Source organism: Lactuca saligna, chromosome 4 (genome assembly GCF_052625555.1).
Source record: "Lactuca saligna cultivar CGN05327 chromosome 4, ASM5262555v1, whole genome shotgun sequence".
NCBI classification, from domain to species: domain Eukaryota; kingdom Viridiplantae; phylum Streptophyta; class Magnoliopsida; order Asterales; family Asteraceae; genus Lactuca; species Lactuca saligna.
In genome coordinates this window covers 195,104,285-195,122,226 of record NC_136420.1, presented here as the reverse complement: position 1 = coordinate 195,122,226, position 17,942 = coordinate 195,104,285, and positions in this window count along the sequence as shown.

Genomic DNA, 17,942 nt, shown 5'->3' with positions numbered 1-17,942 from the left:
TGGTTATAAAACGCATCGGATATACAATTATAATGGTATTATGCTTTTATGAACGAGTAGCTATGAAAACTATTCTTCATCTAATAAATGCGATCTTCGTATAGTTTTACTATATAAAACTATGACACAACTTTTGAGAACGTCGGTTTCTTGCGATTTTCAGTCTTAGAGACTGCCAATTATATTAGGAAAATAAGGGTTTCTCCTGCATACAAACCAAACAACTAATAGGAAAATAAGGGATTTTCCTGGTGCAATTATTTACAACTTATAACACGAACATTTATATGTATTTCATACTTTTATAAGAAAATAAGGGTTTTTCTTGGAAAACACAACAACTCGTATCTCAACCATTAGGGAAAATATGGGATCTTCTGGATCAGATACATTCACTTTCAACACAACAAATCACAACTCTTTACATTTGAAATGCTGCGTTTTCTGGAAAATATACACCCGTTTTGGAATGGCATCCAATTTTTCTAAACTACTTATGAACTCACCAACTTAATTGTTGACACTTTTTCTTTGAAATAACTTGTATTCTTAGGGAACCGCTAAGCAGGTTTAGGAATCAACTTTTGGGATTAATGCGCTGGCGTTAATTACTTCTTTTGGATGATGTTTATGTTTTTATCTTTGAACATGTAATGAATACAATTATGTAAACATCTTGGAAACTTTAATATATATGGTTATGTGTACTTTCCTTTCTATGAACTGTTATGATACCGAATATGACGTCCTCCACCCCCGAACGTTTCCGTCGTTCTGGTTTGGGGGTGTGACACATAAGTTATGGAAACCAAAAGTTTTTGAATTTTTCAAAACATACCCTCATGTTTTGGAATTTGTAAAGTTAACCCCGCATGTATACTTTAATTGGAACCCTTAGAATCTATCAACCTTTATATTATTATAATATTAAAAGTTAATATTCATATATATATATATATATATATATATATATATATATATATATATATATAAAAGTAAGTCAGTCTTACCGTTAGTAGACCTCATTCACAAATCCGGTCCATAAGGGGTATAAGGATACTGCCTATAAAATGGCAGATTAATGGGTGTTCACTCTCACCCACCACTTCCTTGACTGGTTGAGGATCGTTAGCTGAATGGGTAGGACAGAACATTAATTCTCCATTCATTAAAAGTATAAAAATAAATTTAAAGTAACTAAACTTCATTAAATTCAAAATCTTATTTACTTTAGAAATTGTGAATTTCGTGCTAACCCATGAAATTGCACTTTTCTCTTTGTTAAGTCGTTAGTGGAGCATGTGTGGTTGACCGACACACTAATCTGGGACCAACAATGTGTGGCAAAGGGTAGTTTGATGTTTGTCATAGATCAATGGAGTGTGTGTGGTTAACCAACACATTGATTAAGTGTTTGTAACACTAAGTGTACCAAGCTAATTTGTGTGGTTATTCACTCCTTCTTTGTGATCCTCGGTATCCCAGTCACAAACTTGAATGGCACAATCTAGATTTAAAATGCCATTGAATAGCTCAATAAATCTCAAAGGATCTAGGTATTTCAATCCATTTAAGACCTAAAACTCTTTTTCGTTTTTCCATGGTGGAAATTGGTAAATTGTTATTTACATACCTTCAAATATTTTGTAGCTTGGATTACAACATCCCTTTTCCAAGCTATAAAATAGTGTGTTGGGTCCTAGCCATGATATTTCATATTTGGTGTTATATTAAGGACTTATATCAACTTGCTTGAATTTCTCCCTCATAGATGTCTAGTTATGACAACTATGGTCTTCCTTGTCCTTTTGGATAGAGCTTTCCTAATGAAGATGATATCCGATATGGCGATCAAGGTGAAAGATTAATCCATTTGTTGTGCATTAATGGGACTGAAAATCATACTTCACTTCCTTTACCTCCTCCAATTATTGTCCCTAACCCACATGTTCTTGAAAAGTTCAAGCTCACTCAATCCCTATTGGCATGCAATATCTATATGTACTCACATCTTGAAGATGAAGTCACATATTGACAGGCTGGGAGAGTTGGATGTCGATGTCTCGAGGAAGATGGCTATTGTCTGGCTTCTTTAATCGCTTCCCGAGTCATATAGTGAGTTTATTAAGGACTACTATTTCACAAACCATGACATGACCCTTAATGATCTTACCTATTTTCTTGATGTTGTTGAATCAGAAATGATTTGGAGCACTGGTAAGGAAAATTTTATTGGAAGATCTACTTCCCAAACTTACATGGACATTGACAATGGCAACATTGGAAGTCCAGAAAAACCTTCTCTTCCCGATGGAAAAGGATCGGCCATAGTCAAATCGGTTGACTATATGGTAAAGAGAAAGGCTAAGTCTGAGATAGTATCGTGCACCATTCCTAAAGAGTCCATATGTTTCTATTCCCAAAATAAGGGGCATTGGTTGTGAAGCTACCCTATTTACCTGAAAGATCATAAGGATGGTAGAGTAAAAAGCTTAACTCTACTTTCGGTAAGTCCACTATCTAACTATATTAAGTTCCTATTTGGAGATTCTTATTACACGATGTGACTAGTTCACATTTTGATGTTTGTAGATGTCACACCCCAAAAACCAAGGCGGAAACATTTACGGGGCTGAATCCACGTTCGGTATAAAATCCAATGCACATAGAAAGTAAACAACCATTACATTACATATGAGAATTTACATTTGTTCAAAAGTAAAGTTGTACAAGTGTGATATATATATATATATATATATATATATATATATATACATATATATATATATATATATGTATGTATATATATATATATACATATATATATATATATATGTATGTATATATATATACATACATATATATATATATATATATATATATATATATGTATGTATATATATATGTATGTATATATATATATATATATATATATATATATATGAACAAAAGCAAGACGTGTCTTCAACGCACTCCGTCTTCGACAAAAAGATCATCGAGTACCAGTCTAATGCGGACTTGAGAATACAAGCAGTTTGAAAATCAGCATAAAGCTGGTGAGTTCATAAGTGGTTTTGTTTTCTGAAAATGTAAGAGTTTCCTTTCGGTTTCTGAAAAAGTTACGACCCAAGAAAATCCCATATTTTCTTTTATGTAAGTTTAGTTATCTGTTAGGTTACGCAGTTCTGGTTATGTAAAATTGTTATCCCAGGAAAATCCCATATTTTCCTAAAAGTTCGGTACCGATCTGAAATGTAATGTGAATGATGTATACTGAAAATCTGGTTATCCTTGTAAAGTGTATGTTAGTTTTCCAACCCGATATGTAATGTAAAAGATGTACACTGAAAATGTATTAGTTTTAACAAGTATATAAAACTAATAACTGCAAAGCAAACTAGTTAATGAACCCATTATTACTAAATAGTAAATCTCTGTTATCCAAATTGCAAGTTCTATAACCATATGATAGACTAGATATGGAAATAACTAGTCCATCACACTTTATGACTTTCATCACTCTTGAACCTTTCGGTTCGGCTGTAGCTAACAGCCAGGTGCGGCGTAGTCAGCCCCGTATAGATCTATACACTCAAGTCACACTCCCTATCTAAGATATTTTGGTTACGGGGGCGGTCCTCCACTCGCGTATCTATGTCGAGTTTTCTCCGAGGACGTATCTCCAATTTATAGGAATAACAAATTTTCTAGTAATAATAATACAGAAAGATACTGTTACAAACAACGATCCTCCACTCACGTATCTCTGTGGAGTGTTACCGAGGACAAACAATGTACTAAGTTTCATGTTCAAAGGTCAAATATTATGCTTTTAATTGATAAAATGTGGAAAACCATTTGTCAAAATATAAAATACAACATATTATAATGGTTTTCACAAATAATATGATAGTGTTCTGCAAGTTCAAACGATTGTTTGTTACGACTGTCAATGTTAAAAGCATATGAAATCTGAAACATAACATATGTCAAACCATTTTTGACTACAAGTATCCCTTGTACTTTGCTTGTATTCCCCCCTGAAAACAGTGAAAACATTGAAAATGGGTAGGGGTATGAACTCACCAAACGAGAAAACATGTCGGTTTGGATGTTGTGTGTCGGTTCGGGGTTTGATAACGCACGAGGTTCCTATGTAAAATGAAATGATACACAATTTTATCTAATTAGAATTTGAACCACTAATTAGATATGAACATAAACTTTGAGACATGAAAACACTTCAATTCAAGTGTTCGGAGTGACCCGGGTGACATCTATGGATGTGAAGGACCTAGAAATGGAGTTTACTCTTAAAAAGTAAACTCTTTGAGGATTTTACGGTCCATTAACCATATCCCCATGATTCTATGGCTGTAAACTCGTGGGTGGTGTGTTCTTGGATGCCAAAAAGTCTTACAATGCACACGGGAAAGTTCTAGGGTTGATTCCATGGCTTAAGAAGTGATCAGGACTTGAAATAGCCTTGGAAATGGAGTTTACGGTCTATGAAGATGTTCTTTGGGAGTTTACTACCTTAAACACATGATTTTACAATTCATGGCTGCTGGTTTTTGTAGGTTAATCACATGTTTGTCCACAATTCATGGTTGTTGGTGTTTGTAGGTTAATCACATGTGATTCTAGTCCAACATACAAGCCATTCAAGGTGATAAGGGCACTTAAACACCCATTTGAAGAGTTTATGGTCTAGGGAGATGAGTTTATAGTCTAAGAATGTTCTTGGACCGTAAACTCTAGTTTGTCCCATTTATGAATGTTTTGATGCATTTCTTGAAGGGTTATAAGGTTCTATGCACTCATGGAAGTTCATTGGAGATGTTTAGTGGCAAACTAACACCCTAAAAGGTGTTTAAGTTCTATGAATGAGGGTTTACGGTCCAAGCATGTTCTTGGACCATAAACTCATGTTTGGTCCCTTCTTGTATGACTTGGTGCTTCAAATGATGGAGTAGAAGGTCCTAGAGACGTTTGAAAGCTTTTAGTGGTGTTAAAGGGCATTTTTAACACCTTAAGAGGAGTTTATTGTTCATGCATCGGGGTTTATGGTCCAAGAATGCTCTTTGGCCATAAACTCATGTTCATACACCAAATGTCAAGATTTTGGGGTCCTTTGTTCATGCATGCAAGTTTCTAAGTCGAATCTAAGCCCTAAAAGAGGTTTGGAAGGGTTTTGTGGCACAAAAACCCTCATAAGAGGTGTTCACGGTTTTGGGAGGGTCCCCAAACCGTAAACACATGTTCACATGTGTTTTGGATGATTTCAACATGGATTTGAATGCTATTCAAGTTTAACAACAAGTTTAGGATGGATTGCTTACCAAATGATGCCTGAAATAGGGGTTAACGCAATGGTTAACCGGACAATATGAATACGAACGGTTTTATTTAACGGGAACGATTTTTGTGACGGAATAAATTACAGGTTGTCACATTATCCCCCTATTAGAGAGAATTTCATCCTAAAATTCAGAATTAAGATACAAATCATGGATTTGAAAAGAGATGTGGATACTTCTGTTTCATCGATTCTTCGGGCGCCCAAGTGAATTCCGGTCCCCGCTTTGCATTCCAGCGAACCTTCACTATCGGGATGCGACTTTGTTTCGTACGTTTGATCTCTCAATCCATGATTTCGATTGGCTCCTCCACGAAGTTAAAGTTTTCATTGATCTCGATCTCGTTAAGAGGGATCACAAGGGTTTCATCGGATAGACACTTTTTAAGATTTGAGACGTGAAAGACAGGGTGGATATCGCTAAGCTCGTGAGGTAATCAAAGTTTATAGGCTACCAGACCGATCCTGGATAGGATCTCGAATGGTCCAATCTACCTCGGGTTAAGTTTCCAATGTTTTCCGAAACATACCATGCCTTTCCAAGGCGTGACCTTCAACAGGACATGGTCTCCAACCTGGAATTCCAGAGGTTTTCGTCGCATATCAGCGTAACTCTTATGTCGGTCTCGTGAAGCTTTCAGCCGTTCTCGGATCTGGATAATCTTTTCAGTGGCTTTGCGGATGATTTCAGGACCAGTGAGAGCATTATCGAGAAATAGACTCTTGGCTAGCTGCGTGTCCCCTACCTCGGCCCAGCACAGAGGAGATTTGCACTTGCGACCGTTGAGGGATTTAAACGAAGCAGCCTTGATACTGGTGTGGTAATTGTTGTTGTACGAGAACTCGATCAAAGGCAAATGTGTGTCCCACAACTTTCCGAAATCGATTACGCATGCCCTAAGCATGTCTTCCAGGGTTTGGATTGTTCTCTCACTCTGTACTTCAGTTTGAGGATGATAAGTCGTGCTCATGTCTAGTTTAGTTCCAAGAGCCTTCTAAAGAGACTGTCAAAATCTGGAGGTAAACCTTCTATCTTGATCAGAGATAATGGATGCAGTTACACCGTGCATTCAAACTACCTCCTGGATGTAGATTTGTGTGAGTCTTTCCATTTTGAATGATTCTTTGATCAGAATGAAGTGAGCGGATTTTGTGAAACGATCCATAATTACCCAAATAGTATCGTACCCACTCGGACACTTGGGTAACTTGGTGATGAAATCCATGGTAATCATCTCCCATTTCCACTCGGGTATCTCGGGCTGCTGGAGCAGACCCGAGGGTTTCTGGTACTCGGCTTTCACCTTGGCACAAGTCATACACTTGTCCACAAATGTAGCGATCTCGGCTTTCATGTTTGGCCACCAGTATTGTTTCTTGAGATCTAGGTACATCTTATCCGAACGTGGGTGAACAGAGTATTTGGTCTTGTGTGATTCCTCTATGACAACTTCCCTAAATCCTCCGAACTTTAGGGACCAAATTCGATCCATGAAACAGTAGACTCCGTCACCTCTGATCTCAAGTTTCTTATCCATTCCCCTCAAGGCTTCGCTTGATTTGTTCTCGAGTTTAAGGGCTTCTATCTGAGTGTCTCGGATTTGCATGGATAAATGGGAATGGATAGCCATCGTCAGTGTTCTCACCTTACAGCTTGAACTTTCCTTTCGGCTAAGGGCATCTGCTACTACATTGGCCTTGCCGGGATGGTAGCGAATTTCGCACTCATAATCACTGAGTAACTCTACCCATCGTCGTTGCCTCATGTTTAAGTCCTTCTAATTGAGGATGTGCTGTAGACTCTTAATGTCAGTGAAGATCGTACACATGGTTCTGTAGAGATAATGTCTCCAAATCTTCAGTGCAAAGACTATGGCTTCTAACTCCAAGTCGTGCGTGGTATAGTTGACGTTGTGTTCCTTCAGCTGTCTTGAGGCATAAGCAATTACTTTTCCTCTTTGCATAAGTACACAGCCTAAGCCCTGATTAAACACATCACAATAGACTACGAAGTCTTCTGTCCCTTCGGGTAGGGACAGGACTGCCGTGCTGCACAAGGCTTGCTTTAATGTCTGGAACGTTGTTTCTTGCTTTTCACTCCAACAAAAGGGTATACCTTTCTGTGTTAGAGTGGTTAGGGGTTTTGCGATTTTGGAAAAATTCTAGATGAATCTCCGACAATAGCCGGCGAGACCCAAGAATTGACGGATTTCTGTGGGTGTCTTTGGTGTCGACCAATTCTCTATCGCTTTAATCTTGGAAGGATCCACATGAATACCCTCCTCGCTTACCACATGACTGAGGAAAGTCACCTTCTGAATCCAGAATTCACACTTAGAAAATTTTGCGTACAACTTCTCAGATCTAAGGGTTTCCAACACTAACTTCAAGTGTTGTTTGTGATCTTCTTCGTTTCTGGAGTAGACAAGTATGTCATCAATGAACACAATGACGAACTTATCCAGAAAAGGGCGACACACCCGGTTCATCAGGTCCATGAACACTGTCGGTGCATTGGTTAGACCGAAGGACATCACTACGAACTCGTAGTGTCCATACCGAGTCCTGAAGGATGTTTTGTAAACATCACTCTCATGAACTCGTAGCTGATGGTACCCTGAACTAAGGTCTATCTTCGAGAAATAGCTGGCTCCCTGAAGTTGATCGAAGTGGTCATCTATTCGTGGAAGGGGATATCGGTTTTTGATGGTCAACTTGTTCAGCCACGGTAGTCGATACACATCCGGAAGGATCCCTCTTTCTTCTTTACAAATAAAACCGGAGCTCCCCAAGATGACGAACTCGGTCTGATAAACCCTTTGTTGCGTAACTCGTTGAGTTGGCTAGATAACTCCTGCATTTCTTCTGGAGCTAAGCGATACGGGGATTTAGCTACTGGGGTAGCCCCAGGAATTAGGTCAATGCGAAATTCGACCTGACGTTCGGGAGGAATTCCTGGGAGCTCTTCTGGAAAGACATCAGGAAAGTTGCAGACTTCGGGAATGCTCGCGAGGTCTTTAACTTCCTATTTCTTATTAATGTCATGGGCTAGGAATGCTTGGCACTCCTTCCGCAGAAGCTTTTGAGCTTTGATGCAGGAAATGATACGAAGATTGGAGCTGAGTTTATCGCCATAGATCATGAGAGTTTGACCCGTAGGAAGATTAACACGGATGGCTTTTTTGTAGCAAAGGATATCAACATGATTGGGACTCAACCAATCCATGCCAATGATAACATCAAAGCTCTTTACGGAGACTGGCAAAAGATCGGTGGGAAATGAATGATCGTTCAGGGTAAGAGTACAACCCATGAATATGTCGCGAGCGCTTTCTTTCTCATCGTTATCCATCTCGACGGTAAACCTTTCGGTTAATGGTTGGGGATTAGGTTTAAGATTATGTTTGAACGAATGACTAACAAAACTTCTTTCAGCACCCGAATTGAAAAGAATACTAGCATAAGAGTTGTCAAGAAGGAACGTACCCGAAACAACGGTGGGATCGACGACTGCTTCCTCCCGTCCCATGGCTAGGACTCTCCCGGTATTATCAAAGGTCGCCTTCTTGGGGCAGTTCCTCTTGTAATGCCCAACTTCTCCACAATTATAGCAGGCTTGACCAACACCTGCTCCATAAGATTGATTTGCAGATTCAGCTGGTGCCTTGCAAAATCGAGTCGGTGCCCCATTTTACCATAGTTGGTGCATGTTAGCTCACAACAGGGGCCAGGGTTATCATGGTATTTGCACTTTTCACACAGAGGAAGGTTACCAGCATACCTACTGGTAGGTGTTTGAGCTGTAGATCCCACAACAGAAGCAGCAGCAACGGGGGTAGTAGCAGCATGGATTGCTACTGTCTGTTGTTTCTTTGAAGATCCTTGAGAAGATTAACCTTTCTTCTTCTTCTAGAACTTTCTCTTCTCACCACTTGTCTTAATCAGTTCAGGAGTGGTGGTTGTTTCCTCAACCTCATCATTGTGATCAATCAGGGTCTGGGCTAAACTTTTGGTGCTGTCATATGTATCCAGCCTCGCAGCTAAGACATTTCCTTTTGTCGGTTGGGTCAACCCCCAAATAAATCTCTCTATCTTCTTACTCTCCGGGGTAACCATTCCCGGACAGAGCAGTGCCAGGTCATCAAACCTCGAGCTATATGCTACAATATTGAAACCTTTCATCTTCAGGTTCCAGAGCTCGTGCTCTAACTTCTATATTTCGCCCCGAGGGCAATATTCAGCTAGAAGAAGTTCCTTCATGGCTTCCCATCCCATATCATTGGCTCTAGGTAGGGTCAAGGATTTGACTCGGCCGTTCCACCAAGTTAGGGCTTTATCAATAAAGGTACAGGCTGCGAACTTTACTTTGTCAGATTCCGAACAGGCACAAATTTCAAAAATGGATTCGATTTTCTTGAACCATCGGGTGAGGGAAATGACACCTCCAGTGCCATCAAAGGACGTTGGTTTCGCGCTCATGAAATCTTTATAAGAACCCCCCCTTTTGGTGTCCTTGGCTATCTTCTGGATTTTGGGGCTGGGGACCACCTCCTGAACTACAGGGGTTCATTTGTGATATGGCGGCTATCACTACGGCAGTAATAGCTGTATGTAGCTTTAAAAGATCAATTTGAGGGTGGCGAAGGGTTATTGGTCTCTGAGTTGGGTCTCTTTCTTGGAGGCATCTTGATCTAATAAGATCAGGAAAGAGAGGATGGTAAGTCCTCTAAATTGAATCAAGAGATATGACAAATATATATTTCGAATAAGCGATAAAGCAGGAAAGAGTTATCAAAACAGATAAATTATCGCTAAAAGAATGATCAGGGAACAACGCTTGAATGAGGATTTCTACAAAGGATTGGCTCGAGAAATACTCCCATAGTATTTCATGATTCACTACGACCATGGTTGGATGTTAGGGGTATTAAGGTAAGTTTTAGGCATGCTAAACACCACAGTCACTCCCAAGCATATGTTGGCCGTGTCTCGAATGAATATAGTTGGCCAGGCTATATTGATCCTAGACACGACTACATAACTGCCCAGGTTTAACCGCAGCGTACAACACCCATTTACTTATGTCTTGTTCTACTTGTAGTTACGGATCTCGGCGGTTAGGTATACTTGTATACTTTTGAAAATATTTATACTTTGAAGTATACTTTTAATTCAGAGCACTTAGGCCCCTTAGTGTTTATAATTTTATACTATGTAAGGTTTGGTATACTTTATTCACTATAAACAAGGGCTCTGATACCAATCTGTCACACCCCGAAAACCAAGGCGGAAACATTTACGGGGCGGACTCCACGTTGAGTATCAAATCCACTGCACATAGTAAGCAAAGTAAACAACCATTACATTACATATGAGAATTTACATTTGTTCAAAAGTAAAGTTGTAAAAATGTGCCCGAAAACCAAGGCGGAAACATTTACGGGGCGGACTCCACGTTGAGTATCAAATCCAATGCACATAGTAAGCAAAGTAAACAACCATTACATTACATATGAGAATTTACATTTGTTCAAAAGTAAAGTTGTAAAAATGTGATACATATATATATATATATATATATATATATATATATATATATATTAACAAAAGCAAGAAGTGTCGTCAACGCACATCGTCTTCGACAAAAGGATCATCGGGTACCTATCTAATGCGAACCTGAGAATACAAGCAGTTTGAAAATCAGCATAAAGCTGGTGAGTTCATATGTGGTTTTGTTTTCTGAAAATGTAAGAGTTTCCTTTCGGTTTCTAAAAAAGTTACGACCCAAGAAAATCCCATATTTTCTTTTATGTAAAGTTTACTTATCTGTTATGTCACACCCCCAAACCTGAACGGCGGAAACGTTCGGGGGCGGATGACTTCATGTGGTAACGTAACAAATGAATAAATAGTAAAGAAAGCAATACAACCATCATATATATAATTGAAAGTTTACATTTGTCAAAAGTTACATGTTCAAAACCAATTACAATATGATGTCAAAATATGAGATTAAACTTGTGTCGCAGCATCCCTTCATCAAAAGCATAATGATACTTGTAGTTACTGAATCCCTGGGACATACAAGTAATTTTGAAAGAGTAGATCAACATTTAAGCTGGTGAGATTCATAATTATTTAATGACAATGTTTGTATGAAATGAAATGCCTTGTCCTTGTTTGTTTGTGTTTAGAAAATCCTATATTTTCTTCTAGTATAAAAGTAGTCTTCCTTCAAGACCAAAGTTTGTTTCCAAAAATGTATGTAAGTGTAAAAATAACCAATATGTTTGAAAACCTCTTAAATCAATGTATTTTTAATACCTCATGTGAGTTTTATAACCATACTATTGACTCAGAATGCCTATACATAACGTTCTTCAGGCGTTGGAATGTTATGATGTTTGTCACCCCAAATGGTGGATTGTAGCTAACAGTCAAGGCGCGGGTTGTCAAGCCCGTATAGATCTATACACAAACACCATGCTCCCCATCCAAGGGATTCTGGTATATAATACAGGACTTGAAATGTGTACTCGAACGTACGTGAAGTTAATGTCTCACATAACCGTAGTATAAAAACAGATTTACATGTTAAAATGTTCGTTTGCTCTTGTATATGAAAGTGATTTCTTGAAAATCGTGTTTCTAGTATGTAAATGTTAGCAATATCCTCATAAAACTATACCTATTATAGTTTTCTAAAAGTGTGCCTCGTTTGTTTTAGAATATCTAGAAAAGGAATCACTTGTTATGAAAGCATAGATTTTTGTAGCGCCTAAGATAGACACATATATATTAAATCTATGTAAAATGTTTAGTTTATACATGCATTACAACAATTTATAGTTTTAAATATAGAATGCTATTGTAATATATTTTGTATACGGGAGTTCCCTATAAAGTTTATAAATCACATATGATTCTACTTAATAAAAGTGTATAATAATCATTATATATAACACCTGATAGTAGTCGCGTGTTTTACTTGTATTTCACCCCACTTAGAAAGCATATAAAAGCATTTAGAATATTTAAAAAGGGTTAATTAAGGGGTATGAACTCACTTGAAAGTTTGAAGATAGCGAGATGGAAAAACCGGTCAGAGTTTCGTCTCGGGAAACGGATTTTTCTCGGGATTCTCAGGAATCTTGGGAGTAAAATCGACCTTCGAGACTTGAGCAAAATGACCAGGGCTTCGGGATAGTGCGGGCACGGAAATCGAGGCAATATCGTGAGAGAAATGAGGGAGATGGGGTGGATTTCCCGGAACCCTCGCATCTCTATTTATAGGAGGCTGAGAGGCCTCGTTACACGGGGCGTACGCACGTACGCTAGGCGTACGCGTACGTCATGCGTGACCGAGTCCTCGACTGCCTCGGAGCTCCGATGGGACGGGTCGGTGATTCGCACAGGCGCAACATGGACGATCCGAGGCTAAGGCCTTCGCGTACGCGAGGCGTACGCGGTTACGCGGCGCGTAACTCGGATGAGTACGCTGACTCCCCCTTCGGATAATACCAGATTTTGATTTAAATAAATATATAATTTATTTAATAAACTTTAAACAATTCATAACTTCTTTATCTGACATCGGTTTTTTGCCAAACCTTTTACCGATGAAATACCATTGTCGAGACCTTCGATTCTCGTTTAGGTCATTCCGGCTAAAATTCGCTCGATCTCCGATTCGAGTTTTTAGTTGTCTGTTGCTAAGCCGAATTTGGAAAAATCTTAACTTCAATATATGAAGCCCGATTTGGGCATTCTTTTTGATGGGTTTTAGCCATAAGAACTTTCCTATGTGCGCATGCAAAACCCTAATGCTTGGATCTAGGCTTTCTAATTAAACATGCTTTGAATCCAAGACTTCTAATGGCTAATTAAGTTAAATAACAACATTGAAATCGATCTAGAATCATACCTTTGGATTCCTTATTGATCTTGTTATCTTGGAGCTTCTAGAGTCACAAATGTCACTCCTCTAATGGCTTACAAACACCAATAGCAAGAAGGATGATTTAGGAGAGAGGAGAGGGGAGGAATTCGACCAGAGTATCTCTACTTTAGATGGTGTGTCGAATTCCCTCACCCCTAGGGTCTATTTATACTTTGTAGACTCCTTAAGGATTACAGTTTTAACCCTAATTGGATAACTTAGACTTTAAGTTGATCCATATCCTTTCCTTGATAACCCTATGGACGATTTTGGCTTATCCAAGCCCTAGAAATCGTCCAACCTATCCTGGATAAGGATTTATAGTCTAAAGTGTAACTATCAAACAATTGATAGTTTATACCCTCTTATTTAATTAATCTCTTTAAGTCACCAAATTAATTCCAATTAATCTATGACTTATATTAATCAAATAACCAAATATTATTCCTTATAATATTTACTCTCTCTTAACAAATCATCCATCAAGTTGCTCTGGTGAAGGCAACCCAAAAGGACCATGCACAACCAGATCAAATACTTGCCTAATATAGTTGCAGCCTCAGACACTATTCCAACAGTCTCCCACTTGGATAAGTCTAGTAACTATACAAGTACAATTCGGTTTGCAATCGTAGCTCTCAAAGACGCTATCAAACTCTGATCTAATCAATCTTGTCCTTTAGATAAGGGATCGTACAGTCCTTTATTAGATATCATGCTGACAATCCTATGGAATGGTTAGTCTAGCATTTGATTTCTCGATCTCCGATTTATTCGACATAGAACTTAATCAAACACATCAATTCAGTTCTGACCGGGCCCGACACATAAGTCAAATCAAATCATCAAGTGGCCAAGATATTGTTGGATTAATGTCTAAGTCCATAACTATAATTGGTAAGACTTGACCCGACCCAGTATGGTCCATTTGGGTTGCATACCATCATGCACTTGGATAGACTATAATGAGAGAAATAAGATACTTATGGTTATTAATATATTATAAGTTATAGTATATTAATAATAAGAATAATAAGATTATTTAATTAGTATTGATCAAGAATTAATCTAGGATTAATTAAGTGATCAAAAGAAGACTAATTAAATATATGGGTTGATTGTGTAAATCATCCATACTTATATAGTGGGCTAATGCTCCATGGATAATCAAGTTGGGCTAAAACCTATAGGATGGTTCATGGATGCTCCATGGTGTATTTGAACCCATGGATCCAAGGAAATGGAAAGCCATGACAATTAAGGATTTACCCTAATTGTAACACTATATAAAGATCTTATTCTTGACAAAAATCGGCCACTAGTGAGAGTAACAAAGGGCTAGCCGATTTCATGAAGTGTAGAACTCTCTCAAGTTATTCTAAGTGTTTTGATGATTGTGATTCCATTTGAGGCTTCCACACTATTGGGGCTAGGCACTCAAGCTTCATGAAGACTTTCTACATCAAAGAGGTATGTATTCTATCTTGTTACACTCGTTGTTTTGTATGCTAGATTAGGATAATACCTTGGATGTTTTATTTGCATGTATAATAGAGAAAACATAGATCCAAGGTATTTAGGGTTGCATGTACACTTAGGAGTGTTAGAATGCTCAAAACCCAACAGTGGTATCAGAGCCTAGGCTTGTTTTCTTGTTATACTTGCAATAGAAGCTGAAAAATCGAGTTTTGATGCTGTCAGCCCAGCAGACTCGCTGAGTCCATGAAGGGACTCGACGAGTCCAAGGCAAAATGCATCCAACTCGCCGAGTTTTGTTCATGCACTCGACGAGTTGGACCCCAGATAGCATATTTTCGAGGTTTTTGGCTAGAAATGGACTAGGAACATTACCCTAAGTTCATGCTAATCCATTTTAACTTTGAACTTATAAACTTGTTTTTTAATGTGGTAATGTTCATGCTAATCCATTTTCAAAGATAATTGTCAATAGATTCATGTTTTGTATTAGTTTAAGGTTTAGACTAATTACATGAGAAAGTTTGATTTGAATTATCTTGTTCTTATGAGTTGCTTAGATTAATAGAAAAGTTAATTGAAATAGTTGTTTTTAATCCATTTTAATCTAAGAGTTGAGTATAAAATGTGTTTGTGTAACTTGTCCTCAAGTTACATGAAGAGTCACATTAAAGACTCATAAAACTCATAAAAATTGGTAATGGTTACAAAATGAAGAGTCTTGTGTCATTGAATTTTTTTTTATGACTCCATAACTTGTCCTCAAGTTATGGAAATTCAAGAGTCACCTCATTAATAAATAAATAAATAAATAAAGTGTAACCTTAATTAATTCCATAAGTTATAAAAATAAAGAAAAGTTAATTCTTTTATTAGTTTAAAGTCTTCCATAAGTTATGGAACTTGAAGAGCTTTTTGGATTAAAACTACTTTAAACACATAAGTTATAGAATTAATTAGTTTTGAATAGTTTCAAAACTTGCCCTCAAGTTTTTGAATTTGAAAAGTTTTCACTTATGAATACTTTAATTCCAAGTTAGCCCTTAGAATTTTAAAAGTTAAAATTCAACACTTATACTATTTATAACATTAATGGTTAATTATTATATATATATATATATATATATATATATATATATATATATATATGTATGTATAAGAACAAGTCGTTTTACCGTTAGTAGGCCTCATTCACGAAGCCGGTCTATAAGGTGGGTATAAGGTTGTTGCCTGTAAAATGGCGACTTAATGGGTGTATACTCTCACCCACCGCTTGCTTGACTGGTGGAGGGTCGTTAGCCGAACGGGTAGGACAATGACTTTAAATTCTCCCTTCATTAAAAGTATTAATGATAAATACTAAGTAACTAAAATCTTAATAATTCCCAATCTTAGTTACTTTAGGAAAAATGTGAATTTGGTGCTAGCCCATGGAATTCACACTTTGTACCTTACCAAGACGTTGGTGGAGCGTCTGTGGTTAACCGGTACACTAACTTGGACTAGTAAGGACCACGAAGGGTGACTTAATGTTTGTCATAGATCAATGGAGCGTGTGTGGTTAACCGACACATTGATTAGGTGATAATATTAAGGGTACCAAGTGAATTGGTATGGTTATTCACACCTTGTTTTGTGATCCTCGGCATCCCAGTCACAAAATTTGAGAGGGCACACTTGAGATTGAAACATGCCATTGAAAAGTTCAATGAATCTCAAAAGATCTAGGAATTTCAAATCCAATTAAAACCTAATAAATTATTTCGTTTTTTCATGGTGGAAATTGGTGAATCGTCATTCGCCTACCTTTAAATATTTTATAGCTTGGATTACGGCATCCCTCTTCCAAATTATAAAATATTGTGTTGGGTCCTAGCCTTAATATTTCATATTGGGTGTAATATTAAGGACTTTAAATCAAATATCTTCAATATCTCCCAAAACATGTCTGGTTTAGACATTTATGATCTTCCCAAATCTCTTGAAGATGATGTTCCTCAACATCATGCTTCACTTCCTCCACCTCCTCTAATTATTCTCCCTCACCCACAAGTTCTTGAAAAGTTTAAAGTCACTCGAACCCTATTGGCAAGTAAAGATCTTGGTGTGGTCACATCTTGGAGATGTAGTCACATATTGACAAGCCGGGAGAGTTGGGTGTCAAAGTCTTGAGAAAGTTGGTGGTTTAATCACTTTCTAAGTCACATAGTGAGTTCTTTTGGAACACCTATGAAAAAGACTATGACAAGACCCTTAATGATTTTATCTATTTGTTAAGATCAACTTCCTCAAAACTTGATGGACATTGACAATAGTGACACAGGAAATCCAGAAAAGCATTCTCTTCCCAATGGAAAGGGACTGGCCATAGTCAACTCGGTTGACCAAATGGTAAAGAGAAAAACTAAGTCTGTGATAGTCCCGTGTACCATTATCAAAGGGTCCATATGTTTATATTGCCAAAGAAAGGGGCATTGGTTGCAAAGCTACCATAATTTACCTAAGGATGTTGAAGTCGATAAGTTTGACTCTACTTCAGGTAAAGTCCACTATCTAACTCTGCTAAGTTTCTATTTGGAGATTCTTATTACATAATGTGAATGGGTCACATGCTGATGTCTTTTAAGAATCAAAGAAAAGGTAAAGAAAATGAAAGAAAGAATATGCTGAATCTGATCGCGTAGATGGATTTCTATCGCGTAGTTTGAAGATCGGATTCTTGAGCTACTTCTTAGGAGTTATAATATATTGCTTGTGAATAGATAACAACAAGGTTTTCATGTGGATTGTAAGGATAAGTTTTTCCGCAAAGTTTTAAAATAAAAGAAAAAAAAGGGTTTTAATTTTATTTATTTCAAAAAATATCCTTACAATGGAATCTGTGGAAAATTGTTGCTTATATGTTTCCAGTAATAGCAATATTGGAAAGTGGATTTGATTCTTTCATTTGTGGTAGTGTCTGAATTCACCAAATGAAGAAAGTTTTTCATCACCCAAGTTTCAATTGGATAGAAACTTGGAATCATACAAGTTGTATTGTATGATGAATGAGAATTTTCATCTTTGAAAATTAAGACTAATTCTTTGATCACATGTATATGTGAGTCAATTGAAGGACTAAGGATTTAGGTACACTGGGTGTGCGCTGGTCAAGGTCCACCACAAAGA